Below are 15,026 nucleotides of genomic sequence, written 5' to 3'. Positions count from 1 at the left end.
CTAAGGAATTTTGAGATCACGAGTGTTTGTTATGAATGCATAGCTACTATAAGAAATGGTGTTAGTGCCATGCCCATGAGGTTGCAAGTGGACGGAGGATTCAGTAGGAGATGGAGGAAGGAATAGGAAACCGAGGATATGAGGAAGAAGATGGACGAGCACAAGTGTGAGGTTTTCGGAGTGAACAAGGGGTATAACTATCCTTAGCTGATTCTAGGGCTCAGAGCTGCATGGCGACTGATGCTGAACTCAAGATATCACCAGCAGTTAAGTGACCATCACAACAAGGAGTGCACAATCTCGCCAGTGGATTCTGTGCACCTACCCCTATCCAAGGAATGAGTACCTCACGTGTGACTAGGAATGGGCATTTAAGGTGGCCTTCATGGTGATATCTTTGCAATTGGAACCCGTTCATTGGCAACGGTAATACCCACCATCCCTATAGATACGCCAAGTAGAAAGAAGTCGATTCACAATACTCAAAGATCCAAAAGGGTCTTGACCACTGCATCTTCAGCTTCCTTGCATGCGGCCCATGCAGATGTTGAAGAGTAGGACCAAGTGTCCCTTCTTAAAGAACTTATTATTTGATGCCAAGTCCAATCAAGTCTCTTTCTTTGTGCTTGCACTACCTATTTCAAGTAGTAACTTTCCATCCTATCTTCCTCCAACTTCTCCAGACCATCAAGTCAAAACTCCATGGACTCCTACAAAAGTAGCTTGTCTTCGATTGCAATGCAGAGGCTCAGAACAACATATTCCAATGGCATGATAGCCTCCATCCTGATTGCCAATTTGAATGGTGTGAGACCTATGGTGACTTTGAATGATGTGCGGTATGCCCATAATAACAAAGTGTATAACTTGGTTGTTCTGCCATATTGCAAGTGCCTTGAGCAAAAGGGACCTGCAATAAATTGCCACACCCGTGCAATTATTCCAAACACAACTTCAATAAATTCTCCCAAATACCACTTCAATCAATTTATGCATTCATGTGTAGTTAGGGCCATGAGAGGGTTGAGTGGGTGTTTCCAAATGGGAGAAATGGAATCTACAAGGGATTACCAGAATTTGAGCGACTACGTTTGAGCGAGACCAAAGTTGAGACCAAAGTTCGAATGGGCCTACACTTTCAAATTTAGCACTGGAGTTCATTTATCAATTTTGAAAAGTAGCAATCATTGATATCAAGCCCTTTTCTCTTGGGCAAAAAGTATAGCCATGTTTACACCTGCCTAGGAAGGACCTCGCTTTCGTTATTCGTGGATAGTGGTTTGGTGCAAAGCAGGTGTAAGTTTTTATGTATATCTTGCTTCATTATAACAAATGTTTGCTTGGAAAACTTGACCATTTCCAAAAATTCTCTATGAATTTGCAACTCTAGAGGTAAATAGCAATAGTTTCTTGCCCTACCTATTACATGTATACAAATCTTTGCTCTCAGACAAAAAGCACCATACTTGGACAAGAAGCCGATCAAAGGGATTTGCACATGTACAAGCAAATCAAAAGATTTATCTCACATCTTTATTGGACTGGAAACATCCTTAGTGGATATATTAGAACTATAGTATGGCTTCTATGAAGTAGTCTCCAAAAATTTGCTAATACACCCATGCACATATTCCAAATACCTACTACCAGCTTTGCAAAATGTCTCCTCTATGGTCTCCAAATTTAACCAAGTCCATTGCTAATACTTGGTTGGCTTTGATGATAAGCCAAGGCCTGGAGCAATTCAACCTTTGTAAGTGCAGCTTGGTGCATGAACTCATGCACTTTGTCACTCAATCCCAAAACATCCATGACGACAAAGTAGATGTGTTTGCACAGAATGTACATCCCTTTCTTTGCATCTTGTTGCATGAAGTCCTTGCAAGATGATCGTGGAAACTCTAATATTGTCATTGTGTATGTAAAGCCTTTAGCAAAAGAACTCTCTGTACGCACATGAAATAGATGCATTTCATTTGGAATAATTTTTTTCTCTTGTAGAATTTCAACATTCAAACACTGAGCCTTCTAAATCCTCTCTTGAAAATCTTTACTCAAATTTGATCTCCACTATACTATCTTGTTATCCCTTTGGCCTGCATAAACATGACTCATTGCTGCAACACTCCTTGGCACGTGTGCTCCCTCCACATGCAGACTATCATCCTCCTCAAGCACAAAACTTGCTTGTTGCAAGTGCTCCTTTTCATGTGTTTAATTGGAAGTCCCAATTGCGACCTTCCATACCCCAAGTGAATGACCAAGCACACCCAAGATAGACTAATCAACACACCAGGTATGGGCCACAGAGGTATTGCAAAACCACACAAATTGCTCTTTGATACAATTAGGATGTTGTCTTCTACCCTTGAAGCAAGGTGCGGGGAAACCTGCACTCCCTCTTCGACCCATTATGTTAAGGCATTAATAGTTTGTGGGGTTATCATGGGCTTACAACAGATTCATAGAGGCGCAAGTACCCACAACCCTTCGACCGATGATTGCGACCCCATTTTGTATATCCATGGGACCAAGTGTCTCTTGATCATTCTATGCAGGTTCACATATTCGGATTACACATTGTGTCTTTCCTGTCTTTCTAAGTGCTGAGTATGATTCACATGTGCATGAGTATGCATGCAGTTTATCTTTCCATAGCGCCTATAGCTTAGGGTATTACACACTGGCCACCACAACTAATCATTAGTTTCCTACATGTGGGTTGTGCATCAACCTTTATGGCGCACCATTTGTGTCAACATTGCCGGGCGGGATGGCAGGTGACATGACCACGACTTGAGGTTTCAGTGGTGGCTTACCTGCAAGCTCGTGTGACCCAGAAGTGACAATAGATCAGTGTTGTGCTCGAAGAACTATTTGCAAAGAATACACGACCACAACATGCCCTATTTGATGATCACCATTTTGACATTGAATTAGTTCGTTAGATTTTGTGGCTTCATGTGGAAGGAGACCGTCTGACCCATCAAATTGTAGAATTAACCCATAGCATAAATATGAATGAGGTCGCAAGGACCTTTGAACCCCTTAGTTGTGACAAGAGGCTGCCCCGTTAGCCTATCGGTCCCTCTCCACCGATGGAGCATTATGGGTGGAGCGAGATGTTTGGCAGACTCCACAAGATGCTAGCATGGGCATTCTGGGACCTAATGAAGCCCAATTTGAACTAGAGCACCCTGCAAGAGCATGCGAGGGCACCTTATTTAGTGTAAGCCGATAGATGAGTGCGAACGATGCCATTCGTCTCTTTCGAATGGGGTTGGTGCGTGCTGAGCGAGCCATCTTCACCAACAATAGGGCATGTCTCATCAGTGGTGCAAGGTTTGTTCATCACTCCGCCATCTCTGATGACAAGAGAGGGCTAATTCCATAGGTACTAATTGTTCTGGTTGCTCTGATCAATCCAGTCATGATGGTAGCATAGTAAACGTGAAGTACACCAAGTTTCAGGGGAGAGTTCGCAATGATCCAGATGCACATGTCTGACAATTTGATGACTAACTATACCGTAGATTTCGTTGAAAATATATAATATATACAAACCCTTTTAGGGTTAGGGTTAGGGCATCTAACCCTTTATTTTATAGCACTCTATGTGTTAGTGCTATGCACAATATTGAACACATGATGTTGAGATGGTTTCTCAACACGTTCCCTCAAGATCAACATCATGAAGTAGGCCTTCCCTCAAGATGATGATTCTGGGGGATCGAAGAAGGACTGAGCATTACATCCCATCACACCCCTTGAATGGGAATGTACTTCCTTTGCAGCAAACCAAGAGCTCCTCAGTGCTTCTCAAAAAGATATTTGCCAAGTGGTTTGGTAAAGATGTTTGCAACATTTCCTTTACTATCACAATGTTGTACTATGATGTCACCAAGTAACACTCTTTCTCTGATGAAGTGCTCTTTGACATCAATGTGCTTTGTCTTGGAGTGATATACTAGATTCTTGGCCAATACTTGAGCCGATTGATTATCATAGTATATTGTTATTGGCTTTGATTCATCAAAGTAATATGTTTCTGACAATAGTCTTCTGAGCCATATAGCTTCACATGCACCTGTAGTGAGTGCTCTATATTCTGCTTCTATTGAAGACCAAGAAACAGTTGGCCATTTGTTTAAAAACCATGATATAGCACCTTGACCGAGGAAAACTGCATATCCTTGTGTGGATCTCCTAGTCTCATGATCTCCCGTATAGTCATTGTCACTGTATCTATGCAACCTTGGATGACTTCTATGTATTCTATTCCAAACTATCTTGTACCTCTAAAGTATCTCAAGACTCTTTTGGCTATATTCCAGTGAGACTGTTTTGGATTTGCCATAAACTGTGCAAGTGAACTTATTGCATAACAAATATCTAGTCGTGTGATAGTCAGATATATAAGAGATTCGATGAGCTGTCTATAGTACTTGTCATTGATGGTAGGCTTTTAAAAACATTTTTTAAGTTTCAAACTCTGTTCCAGCATTCATTGGACACAAGCCACACATTGGTCATCTCCGCATATTTGGTTGCATAGAATATGCCCACATACATGATGATCATTGCAAAAAATTGGATGTGAAGTCATGCAAATGCATCATGGTTGGCTATAGTGAAGAAAGAAAAGTATATACGCTGTACGATCCCATCAACCACAAGGTCATTATCTCCAAAGATGTAATCTTTGATGAGGAATCAAAATGGAAAACATCAAATTCTCAGGATATCGACACATCGATTACTTAGTCACCTACAGAAAAGGTTGATGAAGAAGAGCAAGAATTGCCAGAGACACCCCGAGAAGGGAAACAACAATGTAGACAGTCTACTAGAGAAAGAGACCACCAGCCAGATTGACATATTCTTAGAAAGGCAAAGCAATTTAGATCAAAGCTACCAATGATTCTCTTATGAATACCATCATGGCTACCAAAGAGCCAATGTACTTCGAAGACGTAGTTGACAAGCCAGAATGGAAAACTACTATGAATGAAGAAATAGAAGCTTTGTACAAAAACAACACTTGGGAGTTATGCGACCTTCCACCAGGAAAGAAGGCCATAGCAAACAAATGGGTTTATAAAGTAAAGTACAATCCAGATGGAAGCATTGAGACTAGTTGCAAAAGGATTTGCATAGCAATATGGTCAAGACTATGATGAGACTTATGCTCTAGTAGCAAAGATGGATTCCATATGGTTCTTGATATCACTAGCGATACTCAATAGAAGGAATGTGTACCATGTACATGTCAAGAATTCTTTTCACAGTGGTTACCTAGATGAAGAAGTCTACATGCAACAACCAGCAAGTTATTTTGGACTAGGAAAAGACAATCAGGTTTGCAATCTCAAGAAAAGTCTCTATCGCTTAAAGCAAGCACCCAAAAGTTGGTACAACAGAATCGACAAGTATTTTGCTAATTTGGGATACATGAAATCCAATGCAGATCATACTCTCTACTACAAAGTTTAAGGGGAAGAAATTATTAATGCATTTTTGTACGTAGATGAACTAATTGTGATCGGAAGTAATGATAGCATCAAAAAGTTGAAACGAGACTTATCTTTAGAGTTCGACATAAAAGATCTTGGTCTTGGAATTGAGTTCTGAAGAGACTTAGACAGCACCTTCATGAATTAGCTAAACTATGTTGACAATCTCTTGAAGAATTTTCATGTGGCACATTGCAAGATTTCAGCCACTCCCTGAGCATTGCTCTAGCACTATTTGCTAGAGTACCATTCTTCCTTTTAGCTCTTGCATTTTGATGAGGAGTATCTCCATAAGTAAATTGTCTTTGAATGTCATTACTTCTGCAAAAATTCATGAATGCTGAAGATATGTATTCACCTCCTCTATCTGATCTCATGACTTTGATCTTTCTGCATGTCTGGTTTTCTACCATGGCTTTGAATTCTTAAAATTTGGAAAAGACTTCAGATTTCTCTTTCAGAAAGTAGACCCAATAATATCTACTGTGGTCATCGATGAAAGTCAAATAGTAAAGTGAACCATTGATGCTGCGGGTCTAGGCATGACCCCATATATTTGTCTGAATCAAATTAAGAATACCTCGTGCTCTAGAGGTGCTTCTACCAAAATTGGTTCGCTTTTGTTTACCAAAGTAGCATGCTTCGCAAACTTTTCCAAGAAACTAAAGTTTCAAAATTCCAATTGCCATATTCTCATTTTCGAGCTCTTTCAAGCTTTTGAAATTGACATGTCCATATCTCTTGTGCCATATTGCGGAAAGTGGCATCTATTGTTGCAATTGAACTGACATGGCATGCAAACTTGGTACTGAAGCTAGCATTCTGAACAAGCATCCTTCCTTGACTACTTTTCCTACTAGCTGATATCCTTTGAATTTGCCTCTAATCGTGCATTCATCTCCATAAAAGATGACTCAATAGTTGTGCTTTGTCATTTCACCAAATGATAAGAGGTTCTTGTTGAGCTTCGAAACCCTTTCGAAACATAGAGTAAATCTTTCACCAATCCTTTCGTACCACTGAAATTATTCATAGGGATAATGCCTTTCCCTTGAATTGGATTTGGTGTGTTATCTGTAGTGTAGATACCGTTCTTCTGTCCTCCTAATGGTTTCATCTCTGTGATCCATTCTTGATGTTTTGTCATATGAGATGATGCGCCACCTCGGGGGGGTCACTATGTGTAAACCCTCTATATCACGTGCGTTCAAGGCCTATTTGTAAAATCCCTTATTTGTAATTTTTCCATTAATAAAATATACCTTTTTTCTATACAAACCTGTCAATTTTTTCAAATTCATTTAAAAACTCCCTTATGTAAATTAATTTTTGTAAAATTTAGATATTAAAAATATCATTCTATTGAACTCATGTGATAGGGTTACATATGATGAATGATCCCCTCGAGTGTGGCACTATCTATATACCAAGGATTTTGATATTCTTGATTAACGTTATAACTGCATTCCCCTTTTGAATTGCAATCAATGTCAAGATATACTGTTTCAATCTTCTGCATGTCCTTTCTTGCAAGAAACATATTCTCACGTTCATTGGCATAATGATTGTGACTTGAATGTCCACCATGATGATTTTCTCTTCCTCAAAAATTCCCTCAATTGTTGCTAGATTGACCACCTTGGTCGTATTGCTTCTTGCAGCAATCTCTTTCATAGTGTCCAAACTTATGACAGTAATTGCATTGAATGCTTTATATGGTGGTGGATGCATTCCCTCATTCTTGGTATCTTCCTCTATTGGAATGAACTTGGATTTTAACGTTGATGTTGCTGAGGATGCTAACTTTGCTTATGACTTTATTGTTGATGAAGACCACTTTGCTGAAATTATCTACCTCTACTTGTGCCTCTGCCTCTGCTTCTATCTGAGGATGTGAATGCTTGATCATTGGAATGACCTTTGTGTACATGAATGGCTTGCCTCATGAGTTCTTCACCAAGTAACACTCATTGTAGCTCTTCAATTGTTGGAATTTGTCATTCAATGGTAATACTCTAGACTAGATTATTGTATCCCTTTCCTAGCCTATTTAGAATGACTTGAACTATTTCTATGGGATTCATGGTCTCTCCTCTTGCTTGTGCGAGTTGATTGTTGTAATCCTTGATCTTGAGTACATAAGCATGATCAGTTTCATTGCTGTTGTAGAAACTTTGGTTGATTTGGTTTCTCAGTGTGAGAATCCTGGAAGTGATCCTAGACAAATAAAGAGCTACAAACATATCCCATGCTACTTACAAACATCCCAGATGAAGCTAACAAATAACACATGTGAGGAGCCAAGTGCGTACATTTGAGGGCTCCATTCCTATGAAAAACTAAATGAGTTCATGAAATAGTGCAATCAACAACTACCAAAACAAGGATGACTCTGACCAATTCACAAACGGTAATGTCAAAAACTATCATGATAAATCATCTACAACAAGAGCAACAATAGAGTTTTATTAACAACTATCTAATGAAGTAATTTTCAAGGCTTGTGAAAAATATATTAAGGAAGCTAGACATCCTCCATGTGGGAAAAAATATTACTAATTACAACACTACCATTTATATAAACCATCCATGGTATTTTTGAAAAATGATTTTCCTTAAGTATCTCTTGTGACTACTGTAAATGATTGCTATCAAACCGTAGTTCTACTTTTTCCAATAATGTTTTAATAAAAAAATTATGCACTAGTTTTGTATATTTTAATAATAAATAAAAATAAACTTTGAAAGCTACTAAAAGAGAGCATGACTTTGAAAGTAAAGACTCTCATCATGCCAAATCACAAGAAGTATGTTAAGGTATAACTGTAAGAAAATAATACAACGTCTGTGCTCAACAGATAACAGGATCTTGTATGCAAGAGAGAAAACAAGATAGTATGGAGAATCAAAAATTTGATTATTGTAGAACTGATACAATAGATGGCGCTGCCTCCCAACCGTGCACTCCTGTGAAAGAAGCTTCGATGGCGTGCTGGAAATAGTAGAAGACGGAGGCTGGATGTTAAGGAATCAGGGTTGCTATAGCCAGTGATGAAATGGGCTTCACGGGCTTGCTCTTATATAGCCACCAGTCATAGTCGGTTAGGCTCAATTGGGTGACCGACCCAATCCGCCCAAAACGGTCGACTGGGGGTCGGTCCCGAAATAGGCCACCGACCATATGATAGAACCGGTGCGCAAAACAGAGGCACTAACCTACGGTCTCCGTTCGGCCGGGATCATCTGAGGCTCCAAACGGGCCCCGCAACCCGAGAGTGGGCTGCCTCGAGAAATGCTCTGTCTACTCTCAGTGCGGTCAATCAAGGGATGCCTTCCCGCACTTGCATGTAGCCTAGTTGGCAGTGTGCCAACTCTATCTGAAGCCATCTAGCCATCAGGCCACACATGGCCCCCATCTGGTGTCCAAACCAGGACCTACCGGGATAACCGAGCTACTCAAATGCCTTCTCCTCATATGGGGGGCTTACAAGTAGAGTTAGCTGGTTCCTGCATAGTTACACGACGAGAGTGGAGCATTGATATCTAACACCCCCCCTCAATGTCCACATGCAAGTGAACTTACTTTTTCAGCCCAATGCCAAGTCGATGAAGATGCCTCTCCAGCAAGTCTCTTCCAAGAGCCTTCGTGAAGATGTCCGCAGCATTCTCTGTAGTCGGACAGTACACTAAGTCGACCTCTCCATCCATGATGAGCTCGCATACAAAGTGATATTGAATCTCAATATGTTTTGTGCGAGCTTGGAACACCGGGTTCTTTGCAATCGCCATGCAACTCTGATTGTCACATGATAATTGCGTAGGCTTGTTCTGCACTGCACCCATGTCCCCCAAAATCCTCCTCAACCACATTGCCTCGCAAGAAGCAAAGCATGTAGATTTGTACTCGGCCTCGGTAGAAGAAAGAGCAACTGTGGGTTGCTTCTTGCTGACCCATGACACAACTCCAGATCCAAGTGAGAAACAGTACCCTATCACTGATCTCCTGCTGTCCACGTCTCCTGCCCACCAATCCGAGTCACAGAATCCGGTCAAGATGTTGCCCTTGGTATTTCAGCACCCGCATCCTTGCCCTCCAATGGTTCTCCCGGGGCTTATTGGAAAATCTGCTTAGTACACCAGTCGCAAAACTGATGTCCGGCCGTGTGTTGCACAGGTAAATCAAGCTGCCCACAAGCCTTCTGTACTTCGCTTCGTCCACCAGTGGTGATGAATCCTCGTTTAAGAGCTTCGTGTCAACCTCCATAGGGGTACCAACTGTCTTGCACTCAGCCATGCCAAATGCCTTCTCTCCAGCATACTTCAGCTGTGAAATGAAGATCTGTTTCGGCTCCTGCCAAACTTCAATCCCCAAACAGAAATGCATCAGTCTGAGGTCTGTCATTTCAAACTCTCTTCCTAGCAAATGCTTCGTCTGCGAGATCTTCTCTTCATGGTTCCCTGTTATGACAAGGTCGTCCACATAAAGGACCACGATCATACACCTGCCTCCTTCTCTGAAGATATACAAATTTGCAGTAGATGGGCTCCTCCTGAACCCGTTTTGCAGAAAGTAGGCATCAATTCACTAGTACCACACTCGTGGAGCCTATTTCAACCCGTAAAGTGCCTTCTTTAGTTTGCAGACTTTACCTTCTGAACCGAGGATCTCAAAACCTGGTGGTTGTTCCACGTATATCTCCTCCTTGAGATCTCCATTCAGAAAGGCAGATTTCACATCCATTTGAAACACGGGCCAACTTCCCTGGGCAGCTAAAGCCAAAACACTGCGAATTGTGGTTAGTCAAGCTGTGGGAGCAAAAGTATCTTGATAATCAAAACCATGTACCTGTGCAAATCCTTTTGCCACGAGCCGAGCCTTGTACTTATCCAACATGCCGTCAGACTTGTACTTAGTCTTGTACACCCACTTGGTTCCGATTACCTTGCGTTTTGGTGGTCGATCCACAAGGTCCCAAGTGTTGTTCTTCATTATGGATCCATACTCTGATTGCATAGCCTCCATCCACCTATCATCGCCCTGTGCCTCTTCAAGACACTTGGGTTCATCAACACGGATCACTTCTGTCATCAAAGCATAGTTGACCAAGTGTTCCTGCGCCCTTCTTTGCTCCTCTAATCTCTTGGACTAGCGGTGTTCAGATGGTTCCTCCTCAATGGTTGGAGGTTCTCTACCATCCAAAAGCTGCTTTACCCACTTCGAGAATGGCCGTTGCCGTTGTTGTTCTGTAGGCTCTTCTTCATCTTCTTTGTCTTGAATCCTCCCAAGCACCATTGTGGGATTTCGGTCTGCTATTGGTGGGGGTACTGGATATCCTGGTCGTGGTTATTTGGGAAGGAAGCATCCTCCTCCAATTGATGCGGCTGTTCTGAGAAGACCACAACACGACTTACAATTACCTTCTTGGTAATAGGGTTATAGAGACGGTAACCCTTCGCCTCTTCACTGTAGCCCAAGAAAATACACTTCCGGCTCTTCGGTTCCCATTTGGTCCTGGTAGCATCAGGGACATGCACAAAACAGTCACATCCAAAAACTCTGAAATGTGCAGCTGAAGGTTTCTTACCAGAAAAGGCTTGCAATGGAGTCATCCCATTCACAGCCTTCGTGTAGCTACGATTCAGGATGTAAACTGTAGTGTTACATGCTTCAGCCCAGAAAGTCTTTGGCAAATCTTTCCCTTTCATCATACTCCGGCCCATTTCACAGATGACGCGCATCTTGCGTTCTGCTACTCCCTCTTGATTCCGTGACTTTTGCAGTAACATTCGAATTCAGTCGATGTGAACTCTCCACCTCTGTCTGATCTCAACTTCTTCACCTTCCTCCATGTTTCTTTCTTCATTACATGCCATTCCTTGAACCTACTAAAAGCCTCATCTTTAGTCTTCAGGAAGTATATCCATATCCTTCTACTGTAGTCATCGATCAGCGTCATGAAGTAGTAGGAACCACCCAAAGCTTCTGTCTCCATCTTTCCACAGAGGTCCGTGTGAACGAGCTCTAGAGGAGCCTTTGCCCTGCTGGCCTCTTTAGCAAAGGGATGCCGATGCTGCTTGCCCATCATGCAAGCTTCACATACATTGGGCAGATCTGAAATTTCTGGTAGGTCTGCAATCATTCCACTTTTATGCATCTCCTTCAAAGAACTAAGATTTAGATGACCAAACCTCTCATGCCACAACTTAGTGTTCTTCACATCCGCTCGAGCACTGAAAGCTGAGAGTTCGTAAATGTTGTTGCGCCATGTACCTTTACCAATGACCTTTCCTTGAAGATCGAGGATCTGTGCACCATTCTTATCGAATTGAACTTTGAGGTCTCGATCCATGATCGTAGAAATGGACAACAAGTTCCTCTTGATATCTGGCACATAAAGAACATCGGACAACTGTTTTACAACTCCATTTGACTTGAGAGCAATCGTACCTTTTCCTTTTGTTGGACATTTTGCATCATTTCCGACTGCTACCAGGATGTCATTCCCTAGCAGCTGTAGAGAGGTATACCAATCCTTCTGACTGGTCATGTGGCACGATGCACCACTGTCGATGATCCACGGTTGATCCACGGTTCATCCGCAGGTACATGAACTGCATCCATGCAAATCTCCTCAATTGTGACGAAATATCACCAAAACTCAAAGCTCACAGCTCTACTGGTACTGCCTGCACGCTGTTGTTGGACTCTTTCTTTACTCCATTCTTCTCATCTGCAATCTTCTTTCGACACTCATTCTGCTTGTGCCCTGCCTTGTTGCAATAGAAGCACTTGATCTTCTTCTTTCTCTTTTTATCATCAGAAGAAGATGGGTTACCAGAGTCCTTACCCTTACCTTTCTTTGATCCGGTCTAGAAAGCCGAATCTTCTCTAGTCCTCGTCTTTTGATGCATCTCCTCCTCCAGAAGCATCGCGCTGAAATCCTCAAAGTTGAGGGGCGGATTTCTATTCTACGTATTCAACGCCGTAACAAGACCATCGTACTTTGGTGGGAGAATCCGTATGCACCTTCGTGCTAGATTCTTGCTAGTGATGGTGATGCCAATCATAGTCATCTGATCGCGCAGATTCTTCACCCTGGTGATGAACTTCTCTGCCGCTTCAGACTCAGACAACTTCTCGTTCGCGAGTTAAGTCTCTAGATTCTAAATCCGCGTCTGATTCGTGGTCTCGTACTGATTTTTCAAGACCGTCCATGCCTCCTCTGTTGTGGTGACATGTTAAATTAACACCATGATGGAATCACTAACACTGCAGACAATAGAACACAGCGCATCTGCATTTCTTCTTGTCCACGCGAGAATCTCATCCGCAGTTGGTACTATCTGTTGTCCTGCATTGGTTGGATCCGATCTCGCAACCAGCCTCACATCCACCCCAGTAGCAGTGTCCCAAAGCTCGTATGCGCTTAGGATGGTCTTCATCTTGAACTTCCAGAGTGGATAGTTAGAGCCGTCCAACTTTTTGCTTTCGCCGAACGGTGGGATTCGCAGTCTTGCAGGCTGGGCCATCTCTCACAATCTGCTCGCAAACAGAAACACACTACCAAATCTTCTTGCTAGAGTCCAGGCTCTGATACCATGTAAGAAAATAATACAATGTCTGTACTCAACAGATAACAGGATCTCGTACACAAGAGAGAAAACAAGATAGTATGGAGAATCAAAAATTTGATTACTGTAGAACTGATACAATAGATGCCGCTGCCTCCCAACCGTGCGCTCCTGTGAAAGAAGCTTCGATGGTGTGCTGGAAACAATAGAAGACGGAGGCTGGATGCTAAGGAATCAGGGTTGTTGTAGCTAATGATGAAATGGGCTTCACGAGCTTGCTCTTATATAGCCACCAGTCATAGTCGGTTAGGCTCAATTGCGTGACCGACTCAGTCCGCCCAAAACGGTCAACTGGGGGTCGGTCCCGAAATAGGCCACTGACCATATGATAGAACCGGTGAGCAAAATAGAGGAACTAACCTACGGGTCTCCGTTCGCCATCCGAGATCATCTGAGGTTCCAAACGGGCCTCGCAACGCGAGAGTGGGCTGCCTCCGAAAATGCTCCGTCTACCCTCAGTGCGGTCAGTCAAGGGATGCCTTCCCGCACTTGCATGTAGCCTAGTTGGTGGTGTGCCAACTCTATCTGAAGCCGTTCGGCCATTAGGCCACACATGGCCCCCATCTGGTGTCCAAACCAGGACCTACCAGATAACCGAGCTACTCAAATGCCTTCTCCTCATATGGGGGGCTTACAAGTAGAGTTAGCTGGTTCCTACGTAGTTACACGAGAGTGGAGCATTTATATCTAACAATAACCACATATCTTAATTTCTAGTCTCACATCAATCTTTTGTTATGCATGCTTTGATATACAATTTTGAAAAATGAGTTTACTTAAGTACTTCTAGTGGTATTCTTAGTAACTTTTGCAAACCTTAGTTTCATTTTTGTTAATAATACTTTATGCAATAATTTTGTTATTTATTATAATCAATAGAAATTCAATTTTAAAAGATTATGGATAGGCTGGTCATGCATTGTTAGTTCCTAGTACATGTATGTATTTTCTAAATTCATAAATAATTTATCTCATTTATCTATTAAGGAGAGGTTTTAGTTATTCAGAGGAGAAATTTGAAATGTTCAATTAGGATGCTTTTTTGAACGTGGCCTTCCAATTCTTTGTTTTAGTTTTAATTCATTTGCCTCCCAGGGAGTCCTCCTCTAATTTCATGTGTGCTCCACCTTCACTATGTGTCTCTTTGTCCTTTCTATCTTTAAAGGTATAAAGCTTGTACCTTTTGTAGTTATGCCTTCTAAATAAAACATTACTTAATATAGAGTGTCAGGTCAAATTTTCCTTGCCAGCATGACCATTAGGACAAAAAAATTGCCTCTCCAGATTGTTGACAGTTCAATTTTCCTGCATCTTCTAAAGCTCTTGTGTATAAGTTTGGATCACATTTTTCTAAAAGAGTATCTTATTGATGAGATATGATTTTTCAAAGCCCGAAAGTTTGAATTTTTTAGAAAGGGACTATAGGCACCATTGAAAAAAAATGCAGTGCTCGATTCACAATTCCATTATTATCAATCTGATTCCAATAATATATTCCCCAATATCCCTATCTCCCTTTGGCTTTGTCCCCCACATTGAAGCATCTATTTCCCATAGACTCAATGAGAATTTGAGTATAGATTGAGTCTATTGTTGCTGAGAAGTACCTTGTATCTTTCGCTTCTTGATTGGATGAGATATGACCAGCATTACGATATGTTACTGACTTTGCTTCAAGTTCATTCTTCATCACTCGCTTAGCATGAATGACATTACTTAACATTATCCATTAGGTAATTTTCTTTTAGCTCAACTTATATGAGCAAGATCTAGATTCGTATCAATAGGATACAAAAGATATCCATTGCTCTAGTTGTCATGCTTGAGAAATAATCTAAGAGCTAAGGAATGCATTGTATGAAATTTTAACCAAATGAAGAG

Source organism: Dipteris shenzhenensis, chromosome 1 (genome assembly GCF_047967505.1).
Source record: "Dipteris shenzhenensis isolate YYH24624 ecotype China chromosome 1, Dip_SZ_1.0, whole genome shotgun sequence".
Lineage (NCBI taxonomy): Eukaryota > Viridiplantae > Streptophyta > Polypodiopsida > Gleicheniales > Dipteridaceae > Dipteris > Dipteris shenzhenensis.
Note: the sequence above shows the minus strand (reverse complement) of the source record.